Source organism: Cupressus sempervirens, chromosome 11, assembly GCF_028749045.1.
Source record: "Cupressus sempervirens isolate cs-2001-9-10 chromosome 11, ASM2874904v1, whole genome shotgun sequence".
Taxonomy (NCBI): domain Eukaryota; kingdom Viridiplantae; phylum Streptophyta; class Pinopsida; order Cupressales; family Cupressaceae; genus Cupressus; species Cupressus sempervirens.
This window is the reverse complement of record NC_143128.1, coordinates 359,807,397-359,818,805: the sequence shown is the minus strand read 5'-3', so window position 1 is coordinate 359,818,805 and position 11,409 is coordinate 359,807,397.

Genomic DNA, 11,409 nt, shown 5'->3' with positions numbered 1-11,409 from the left:
ATAGCATACAAAATAGAACTAGATACACCAAAATCTAAAATACAAAGAGAGATAATGCAATCTAACTCCAATAAGAAAGAGGCACAAATTCGGGTTCACCAAAATGTTTTGGGGAAAAAGGGAGACACTTTAATAAGATGTAGATCTCTACTTTTTGGGTTCACTAAGCCATTCAAATATGTATGTGAGGGAAAGAGGGAAATATACAAACATGATTTCTCTTTATAATCCAAATTAAGTTAGTTATGACCCAAAGGAGAAAGGGCACCAATCCCAAATTCAAATTATAAAGGAGAATGCAATACAAGAAAATACACTCTTTGGCCCTTATAGGATAATGAGTATTATAAATTGAACCAATTTATTAAACAAGGTAAATATAGATGCTAAGTAAACACAATTGGCCCAATTAAGATAAGATCGAGGATAAGGATATGATAGGAAAAAATATATAAAAGACTCACCTTGAAATATGTAGCAGAAGATGTATTTAAGCTCAAAACTTTGTGGATTCAAACTTGCTTCTAAATATCTGACTACATAGTTTGAAATAAAATGATTAAAGGAACAAAACCCAAAAATCATTTGTCCAAAAAAGCAATAGGGACCAAGTGGACCTTGGGGGTTGGATTCCTGTTGAGTTGATGTGGTCTAGGGGGCACTGTAAAAAAGTTAAACCAAATTCTCCAAGAAGCTCATGGGGATTTTATTCCATATTTGCATACAAAATTATGCTATCATGCTCTACACAGAAATTGAAAGGTTTCTATTATTTTTTGGATGAGGGCTTGCCTTGGTCAAGTCCTATATTGAGGAATCAAACTTGAATTGAAATGTAATTGATAAAGGAAATGTTTTCATGCAGTAGATCTGAATAATATCAAATGAGAGATATAATTACCTTCAAAGCTTTATATTAATTTGATATGTGATCAATTATGTAAGTGTAATAGCCCTGACTCAAAGAAACCAAAAAGAATAAAAGAAGTCAAAACCTCATGAATAGGAATGTATGTGAATTGCCATGGATGAATAATAGAAGATCTTGAATGGATTAGAATGATATATCTCCTTACAGCCAAACTCCACTCCCACCTTGAAGGAAGAAGCTTGATACAAGGAGGCGCTTAGACTTGATTGCTTGAAGATGCTCACTTGAAGAACACCTTGATTGCTTCCTAGTGGATGCCTTAGCTTGTGAAGATGAGATATGAAAATGAATATCCCAAGCCTCTTTTTATACTTTATTTTGGGCGATAAAATAACTCAGGACAAACAAGGAGTAAATTAAATTAACTGGCAAGGTCGAGGCATTTTGGGCCCCGAACCTCGCAACCACTAGGGACAAGGTTGACATTGACTCAATCAAGATTGATCTGTACCTAAAATAGGCCGACCTAGATCTAGGGGAGAAGACAAGAAGGCCTTAGAAAGGCCTATAGGGAAGTGCAAATGAAACTAAAAGATAATAGGATTATTAGGAGATATGATCAAAAGGGCAGCAAAGTGACACCTAGAAGACCATGTTAGAAGGCGAGAGATGAGAAAGAAGCAAGAGATAAAAGGAGGGAAGAGAAAAAGAGACCTAAACCATGCTAAGGAGGGATAAAAGGTCTCAAAATGAAGTGTGCCCATTTTAAGTTGGTATAGTTTGTATTGCTTGTAGTTGTTCAAGATTTATCTGATGGATTGAATTTGTCTCTTCAGAATCATCATCCCCTTCAATTGTTCTTACTTGTGGAGCTTTCTCTACATGATCATGGAGCACATCAAATATGTCTATAGGAATGAGATAAGGAATGAATCTTCCTCATCTGAGCTCTCATCTTGATTCTCAGGGATTGGTACAAATTTGTTCTTTCTAGATGAAAGGGTGCCTTTCTAAAACCTAGACCAATTTTATCATTAGGCCCACTTCAATTGGATCTACCAAACCTTTGATTTTCTTTCCAATAGGACCTATTCCCCTATAATCCATTCATTTAATCAATTTATATCCTCTCCCATATTTATTAGGTGGTATGTCATAGTGTTTGACCTCTTTATTTGTATCTTCTACTTTATAGAGCCAAGACAAAACAACTTTCTCTTAATCTTCTTCTTCTAGAGGGATTGTTGTTTGTATGAATGCACCATTATGAATAGTTATCCATTGAGAGGATCTACCATACTAATGAGGAGATGGTGGGAGTGATGTCAATGACAACACAGGTTCTAGTTTATATTTCTTCATTCCTATATCTTTCAATTTAAGAGACTTGTTGTTGTCCTTTATTTTTGTAGCATGGTTTTTAGTAACTTCTTTGTTGTGAGGCACAAGGGTCTATAGATTATTTAAGTGCATTGCAAGCGTAACTGGAATCAATAGGTACAATCACCTTCACTACATTATGAGGAAATTTTATGCATTGATAGCAGGGCCTTCCCAATAGGACATTGTATGAAAATGGTAAATCTAGCACTTGACAAATCACATTCCTCTCCTTATGTCCAACTCTGATAGGTAGTACCACAAGCCCCTTAGATGATCACTCTTCTTTGTCATAATCCTTTATTGTGATTTTCTTGTAAGGATTAATAACATTTTCAAAAAATCCCAGTTGTCTTATTAGATTATAAGAACATATGCTAATACCAGCTCCTCCATCTATCATTACACATTTGACATGTGACTTATGGATCATGACTTCAATACACAATGGTTGATTATGTAGATGACTCAAAGAGTTGTCATCTTCTTTAGAAAAAGACAAGTAATGTGGTGAGGTCAAATGACCTACCACTCATTGAAACCAATCTAAGTCCAAGTATTTAGGCATGTTTTCCTCAACAAGGGCTTTGTCCAAGACTTCCCTATGAGCATGTAAGATTTTCAGTAGTTCAAATATTGAAATCTGAGCATTGGTACATGGGTTTTCTAGAATAGTGTACTATTTGAATTTGATGAAGACCCTTGTTTTGAAGTTTTTTTGGAGTCACAATAGTATGTCTATCTTTAGATTGTTCTTGATTAGATGGAGAAGGTCCAACTCCCTTAAGAATAATCTTAGTGCATGACATAGTAATATCATGTGTTGATTTAGGATCTTTGTCTTTCTTTATCATAATGATTGTGTTGCAATATTATATTTCCATGGGTTATATCATGTTGATCACATTGTCATCACAGGAGTACATGTAGTTTACCTTAGTGTTGGTTTGGGTTTGGGTCCTTCACTTTCGTCATACTTGGGAAATGGTTCTTTGAAAGCTTTATGATCAAAGTTTGCATTGTGTCTGGTTACAACCACGTCTCCAAAATCTATGAGATCTTGGATAGCGTATTTAATCTTCATGCAGTTACTCATTTTATGACCTTTGTTTCAATATGAATCACAATAATCATCCGCAATCCACCATTTGGGTTTTATTTCCAGATTGTAGGGTCTAGAGTTATCCTTTTGCAACAAAGATTTAAAAATTGCTTAAGAGGTTCTCCCAAGGGTGTGAAGCCACATTTAGGTCTTGGTATCCAAGGTTTATTTTTTATTATGTTCTTACTGGGTTTGGAGGTTGATGCATTCTTCTCAACATTTTTGTTTGCTTGCATGTTACTTATAAAATTGAAAATAGTTTTAGTTGTCTTAGGAGTCACAATGGCTACCAGTTGCCATTTACAATGCCACAGATATTTTTCCAATACTTTCCTTTTTCTTTGTTAGAATTGGATCCTTGTTTAGTCTCTTTATACAAGGATATTTCTCCATTCTTGATCATAAAATCTTCTATTCGTACAACATTTTTGAACATGTCATCAAATGGAGAAGGTCCTTGTGATTACAAATTGTAGCTCAATTTAGGTATGAGAATATCTATGAAGGTTTGAGTCCCTCATCCTCTAGGATTTTCTGAGAATATTCAAAATATATCCCCCTCCATCTTTGAAGGAAGGTCAGGAAGGGTTCTCTCGCTCTCTATTTAAGGTTACAAAAATCTTTCATATTAATCAAATGTTATATGTTGTATGAATATTGTTTCATGAAGATTTTTGTGATCTCATCAAAGATCTTGAGTGTCGAATGTAATTTGGAAAACCATTGCATAATGTGTCCACCTAAGCTTTGTGGAAACAAGTCTATAATGCAAGTTTGATCATGCACGAACTCCATAGACAAGGAAACAAACTCTCTCAAATGATCTTGGGGGTTTGGATGTACCCAAGTACTTGTCATATTTCAATGTCTTTACTCATTTAGGGAAAGGAGGCATAAACACATCTATATCAAAGGGAATGGACAAATAGTGTCAATGAATATTGTCTAGCAATTTTGTCAAACTTCTCTTTTTTCATTTTTCGTAGTTGAACTTTCATTGCTTGCAACTGTTTGGTTAAGATAGATGTTTCAGTTTCTTCTTCCTTTTGACGATAGTTTCTAGGTTAAAGTTTTTGGGTAGTTTGCCTCCTTCAAGAGAAAGTTCAAGGAAGTACTTCTCATTTTCTTCTATTATCAAAAATTCCATCATTCTATGGAATTCTTTGTCATTCCGAAACTTCTATGTCTTATGGATCAAGTTCTTTTTCACCTGAACCTCTAGGGATAGTGTTCTCATTTTAATCCCTATTGTTCCTCCTATGTTCCTCATTTCCTTGATCGTGATCAAACATCATTTCAGTTTGTTGTCTTACCGACATATCAATGTTAGGTCCAACTGGTGTATGGGTTCAGCTCTTAGTGATATACTTAGGTTTAGGAGATCAATCATCAAAGGTCTTATCTACATATTGTTCTTGGAACAATGGGTTTAGATCAAGATTGTGTTTTGAATTTGTCTAAATATAGATGAATGTAAAAGTGGGGGGTGGGGGTGTCTGCGTGAAGCACATGAGGTAAGAGTTGTCGAAGTAGTGGCTACATAGCCAAGATAGTAAGTCTCGCAGCAATAGTTGTGACAACACAATAGGCAACAACAAATAGATCAAAGATACAAGACTAATTTGCACATAAATCAAGATGTTTAACAAGGTTTGAGATGCAAGTTTAGATATGATTGTTGCAAACACAAAAGTACATATAACATCTAGAAAAAGTGATCAAATCTATCAGATGACCTAGTCGGTGAATTTATGTTCTTTGTTATATACTTTTAGACAGTCTCATACGAGCCTTTGCTCTGCCAAATGATCGAATGCTAGGATCATATGAGTAAATGCACTATCAGATGATAGAATGTAGGTCCCAGATGACAATTTTCTAATTTTGATGGGATTTTGATAGTTTTAACAGAATGCTCGTACCACAGTTTGTAGGGTCTAGACGACTAAATGAAACTCTAGAAAACACTTTGCTAACCTCATATGATAGATTTTTAGGTTTGGATAGATTTCTTGATAGATTTGAAAATAAATGAGCAAATGCTCATATGACACATGACCAATTGATAGATGATACGATGTAGGATACTGGATGACAAAATAGGGACAATAGGTCCCAAAGTCTTTACTCGTATGACGTTTCTTAATAGTATACACAAAACTTTAGGCAAAAGTGTAGATCTTCATAGTATTCAAGGTAGATTTGACTGTTCCCAAGTTGTTCAGATTGTTTTTCTAGGATAAATAGTGGTGTAAAAAAGCAATGGTCACAAACAATCCAATCCAAGGACAAAGTAACTTGGAAGGAAAGGGGGTAAATTTTGACAAGTTTGGATGAGTTCGGACAAATTGGATAAGGTTTGACTGAAAAAGATAGATTTATCCCTAGATACTAAAAATGTATAGAAGGCAAAACCTTTGTCTTGTAACTTATGTGCATACATTCACCTCACACAGCCATGTCACCCCCTAGAGGGTGTCCGTGTTTTTGGTGTTTCTAAGGACTAAATATAAACATGTTCAAAGGTTACCCTGAAATAGGGACTAGTGTTATGCCTACCTTCAAACATCTAGATGTATGTTTATTGTGAGAATCTAAGGGAGAGATTCTTCCCCTTCCCTACACAAAGATTATGTCTTTTTTCGAAAGTGAATCGGGTAGCAACTATCTAGAAAAGTGTTTAATAGGCTTCCATTCACTCTAACAATTGATGTTCTCACAAGAGAGATTGAGACCTCTCACCCACACCGCCACCTACAAGTGTGCACCCTTGGCAAGCAAGGCTAGGAGCAACACCGCTCAGTACAATGAATAGGGCATGCTCAATATATGCAATGATCTTGAATCAAGAGGATGGAATTAACATGGTTTAGGAGACTTTGGAATCTACAAAACTTTCTTTACTATAGTGGAGTGGACTAGTTTAGATCCAAGGGCTCTAAGTTCCTGATTCAACAAAGGAGAAGAGAATACTCCTCTATCCTCTTCACTTCACAAAAACACATCAAACATGCTAATCACTGAGCTAGATCCAGTCCTAACAAGCCCAAAAGTTTCCATGTTTTTTATTCTCTTAAAGAGATAAGAGCATAATCCCCTCACTAATAGACAAGCTAAAAGATTCACTATCTTTCCTTGCCTCCCAAAGGATCTATCATCTAATAATGTTTAGGTTTCTGATTTTTCTATGGTCATCACCTCCATGTGACAAAGAGCATACTCCCCTATTTTCTTATCAAGAACCCTATAGAAGTGTTCACAAGGCTCTAATTAGACTAGTTCCTAAAAGAGATTTACGAAGACACAATATTTTTACGCTCCCCAAGACAATCTATACACAATCGTCACTAGTTTCAAAGGTTTGAGATTGCATCTTTGATTAGCATCCTGCAAAAAAAAGCATTAGTAGTTTGTGTATATGGTCTCTTCGGCAAACATCCTGCAAAAAAATGTGTTATGTTGTTCAAAACCAAGACAACATAAAATTAGGCAAGGGTAAGCATCAATAATAAACAAAAATTAGATCCAAAAACCTCATAAAAATGTCCATTGTTTACCAAATGAAAGATCAACTCTATTGCCAAAACTCATACGAGAAAAATAACACTAGACAACAAAGCAAAAAGCTCGTATGACCTAGAATCACTCCTTGCAAAATAGAACAGATCAATTAAACACTCGTATGAAATAGAATCAGAGGTAGTACGACAAAACCTATGATCATACGAAAAAAGAAATTCCCAGACAACAAAATATGTCAATGTACAAAAAATGAAAAAATTAAAATGATGGAAATGAATGAGAATGAGGCTAGAAATCTAATTTTTGGCCCCATGATGGGCATCAGAAATGTGCATGTGAAACTGAGTCCCGCAATTGTTACCACACTTCAATAAGTCATTAGATGTTAGGAAAATCTGATAACATGATCAAATTAAACAAGCAGGAATAATCTAACAAAGTGACTTATTGCCTTCTATCTAACATGAGTATGAAATGCTCTCAGAATCAAATGCTAATCAATGAATATAGACTCCATTAGAACGAAGGATTTGAATGTAGATTAAGCTTTTTATTTTTATTTTTAGTATGCAAAAAAATGAATTTAACTTAGATGAGTTGATTTAATATGCAATATTAAGTCTAGAAATAGCAAAACAATGATACTCTTCACAATTTTACTGCACAACAATCCCATAGCAATTCCCGTAGCATGCCCTTTCTCTTCAATTGCACATACAGAAATGAGAGGTGAGATGCCTTCTTTTATAGAAATCCTTAGGTTCAAGAAAAGTTGAGTTGAAGATGAGTTAGAACTGAGTAGGAAGGGGAGTCGGAACTCAGTTGAAGATGAGTTACAACTGAGTTAACAAATCAATCAAGAGAGTTAACAAATCAATCAAGGGAGTTAATTGAACAATCAAGAGAATTAACAGATCAATTACCTTTTCATGATTGGGAATGATTTGAGAATAATGAGGAATTGACTCCATCTAATTTATAAATCTTGGATAACAAAGCAATCTCCCTTTTTTGATTGTGAGTTAACTCTTCTCATGATTTTGACTTATCTATTTAAACTCGCCCTTTTCCTCTATTTTGGGATTTTGTAGAACTTTTGAGAAGATAATTGAATATTTACCTCAAATATTTAGATTTTCTCAATTTATGAATATTTAATTCAATAATTGATAGTTTTGAGAGAATTAGTTCAATTTTATCAAATTAATTCTTTTTTCATGTGTAATTGGCTAATGGGTTCAAATTTAATTAATGTGCTAGAACATCGAATTAAATTAACCGATTTAGGATGATTTAATTGCCAATTAATATCGATATTTAGGAATTAATTATTTTTTTAAAGATTATTGCAAGTTAAAGATTTTATGCAATTTCATACTCAAATCAGATATATGATAGAATTGAAGTACCTTTTTGGTTAGTACTTTGATGATTTTTCAATTAATAATTGAGTTTAGGAGCATCTATTTTGAAGGATCAATTTTGGTGTATTACAGATACAATAAAGCAAATAGAGTCGTTTTAACTTTAGGTTTTTCCAAAAATCTAATATTGTGTGGTGATTGTACATTTAATTTAAAAAATCTTGAAACATCTAATATTCTCCAAAATTTAAATAAATAAAACATTAACAAGAAAAAGCATGCAACATTTTACCCACATGTTTTTGTTCTATTTAATAATAATAACGATACAAATGTTTTTGTTTAGCATTATTATTATTATACCACACAATTTGCCTAATAAATTATCTTTTTGCAACTCCATATCCATATGAAATGCAAACTTAAAGAATATATTTTTTTGAATAAGACCTATTAATACTTGAACTCTATATTAACATGAACCTCATAACCAAAGAGAAATTTTTTAAAATAAGGCTAATCATTTTTTTTAATTCACTTGTAATAAATCTTCCAGCAAGACTCTTAATAAGCTAGAGTCTTTCTCTATGGAGTTGAGATTTCACATTGTTACTATGTGACGAATGATGTACTCTTTCTATTTCTCTCCTTTGTTGTTCCTTTTGAGGTGGGGGCTCCTATATAGGTGGTTGTTGGAAAGAGGAGTTTTGTGGTTGTGGGTACTCTTTCTCTTCATATAGTAGCTTGGTGGCAAGTTTGATTCTAGCTGGATTATGTCCATTGGCTGACTATTTCCTTACTCATGTTCGGTGTGGCTTTCTTCTCTTGTAGTTTTTGAGTTTTAATATTTTTCTTCTTGCTGATTATAAGAACCCAATCCTACTAAGCATTGCCACATCAGCTCAAGGCACAAAACATAGAAAAAACACACACGAGAGAAACCCTAGTTGACTAGTCAACCATCATGTCATTAAACATAATCAAAGTTTAACAATAATTACTCATTTAATGAAGCATTCATGATGTCAATTCAATGACATTGTCCTGCACACCATACATCCATGACATGAACAATATAACTATACATTTAATTGTACAATATATAATTTGGATACATCAATATCATGTACATGATTACATCAAGTTGTCCAATATAAGATGATTATTTCAATTACATCATATGAGAAGTTTGATCAATTTCTCTCGAACAAGTGCCTATTTGCAAGTCCCAATCTCTTCAACCATCAGACATTGTCCATCTGCTATCTACGATGGGAGGGTGGCCCAGACACTTTTACCGCACCAATCACATAGTATTTAGCTCTCCTAAGGTCCTTCCTAACAAGAAGAATGCCCCAAGTCTGGTCCGAGAAGCCTAACAACCCGAAACAAGAGGATCAAATAGATCTGGTGCAACCGTGAAACATACTACTTTTCACATATGTCTAAGTAGCCCTAATCACAGAAGTGGTAGAGAAAAGAATATATTCAAGCATATCTACACATATGCAAAATAAAATGACTTTGGCCAAAACACTTAATCTAGATTCACCAATAGAAAGAAACAAAACCAAAGTATCCATTTCTATTTAGAAAGACTAATAGATAAAAATAATAGTAGATAGAAAGAAATAAAACAAATGTATCCATTTCAATCCCTCCTATCCACTTTTGACACCCATCCCATAAGAAAGTCTAAATGCACTTATGACAGAAATAAGAAATTTCGTCCAAATGATATCATGAAACATCAACCAGAATGGACGACAAGATCTTTAAGTCGTATCTATAATCTCTGATAAAAGAAAACATAACTTCTAATGTTTGCCAAAACTTGTCATTCAATTTACGGGGCTCCGAGTCCTCTTTTAATTCAGTCAGATTTAAGTGGTTAGGCTGATTGTTCAGTCTATAAACTCAAGGGAAAAAAACAGAGTTGACCTTTAGAGCTAAAGTATTATCACAAAACATCACTTTCATGTGGCTGTATATACATGCAATACTGATTAAGGAATCAATTACACAACACCTTTAATCACCTGCTTCGTTATTGGTAACAAACAAATATGCGAACAAGGAGGAATTCACTTGTAATTCTGTTTTTAGCAGTTCTATATTTCCAGCTAAAGATTATAGAAATAGTTACAGGCTAACCATGGAACCTTTCCAAGAGCATTTCAGTATTTCTATCTTACGCATGGATATACAATTACTTAATTGCTAGTCAAACTCTCTTATATAAACATAATTCTATGGTATAATTCTATGGCAACCAGCAAGTTGGAAAACGTTTATGGTGAAGTCTGACAATTCAACAATGTATGTACTACATACACAGAATTACCTCAGATTCTTCAAGCCAATTCTGTCACCTTTAAACATTACATACTAAGGAGAACTTAAATTTGAAAAAATAAATCAATTTTAACTATTTAACAATTTTAGCCTCAAACCTTAGTGTATGATGTATAAGCCATCCCAATAAATTCAATTTTATGCTACTCTTCTAAATCAAAGATAAGTTTGATTTTCTGTTCATGTGTGTATTCTCATGTACAAAATTTTTCAGCAGATGCATAGGATTTCCACTTCTAATGAGCTCCAACGTTTTCAGAATTTAGTGGTTAATGGTTGGACATCTCACCATGTTTCGGTATAAAGCCCAATTCATACAGTCAGCCATGTCCAGCAATTAATATCTTTTGGCAAATAAAATTAAGTTTATAAGGCTCAGTGTTTTCATTTTGCTAGTTTCCAATCAAGTACAAGTCCGTATTTAATGTGATGATCATTCCTGGTGTTTGAGTGTAAGGGTGTCTACGGTTACACAACCAAAATGCAATGAAATTCTCAGAAGGTGGAAGTACAATGACAGTTGTAAAGCATTGGTCTGTATTAACAGCATCCCCATTTATTTGACTTAAATCATAGCATATCCAGCAGAAACCCCAAGATCTTATTAACAGAGCGAGGGTCAAGCAGGAAGAAAGAGTTTATATAGCTATGCAGCAATACATACATCCAAGATTTGAAGATAAGTAATCTATTTTCAACTGCAACATTCATCATAAGGTTTCGATCCCTTGTTTGATTAAAAAGAAACAGAAAAATATAAATCATATAAGCCCTCTTTCGTTTCAAGATATCAGATATATTTACCACAAAATAAC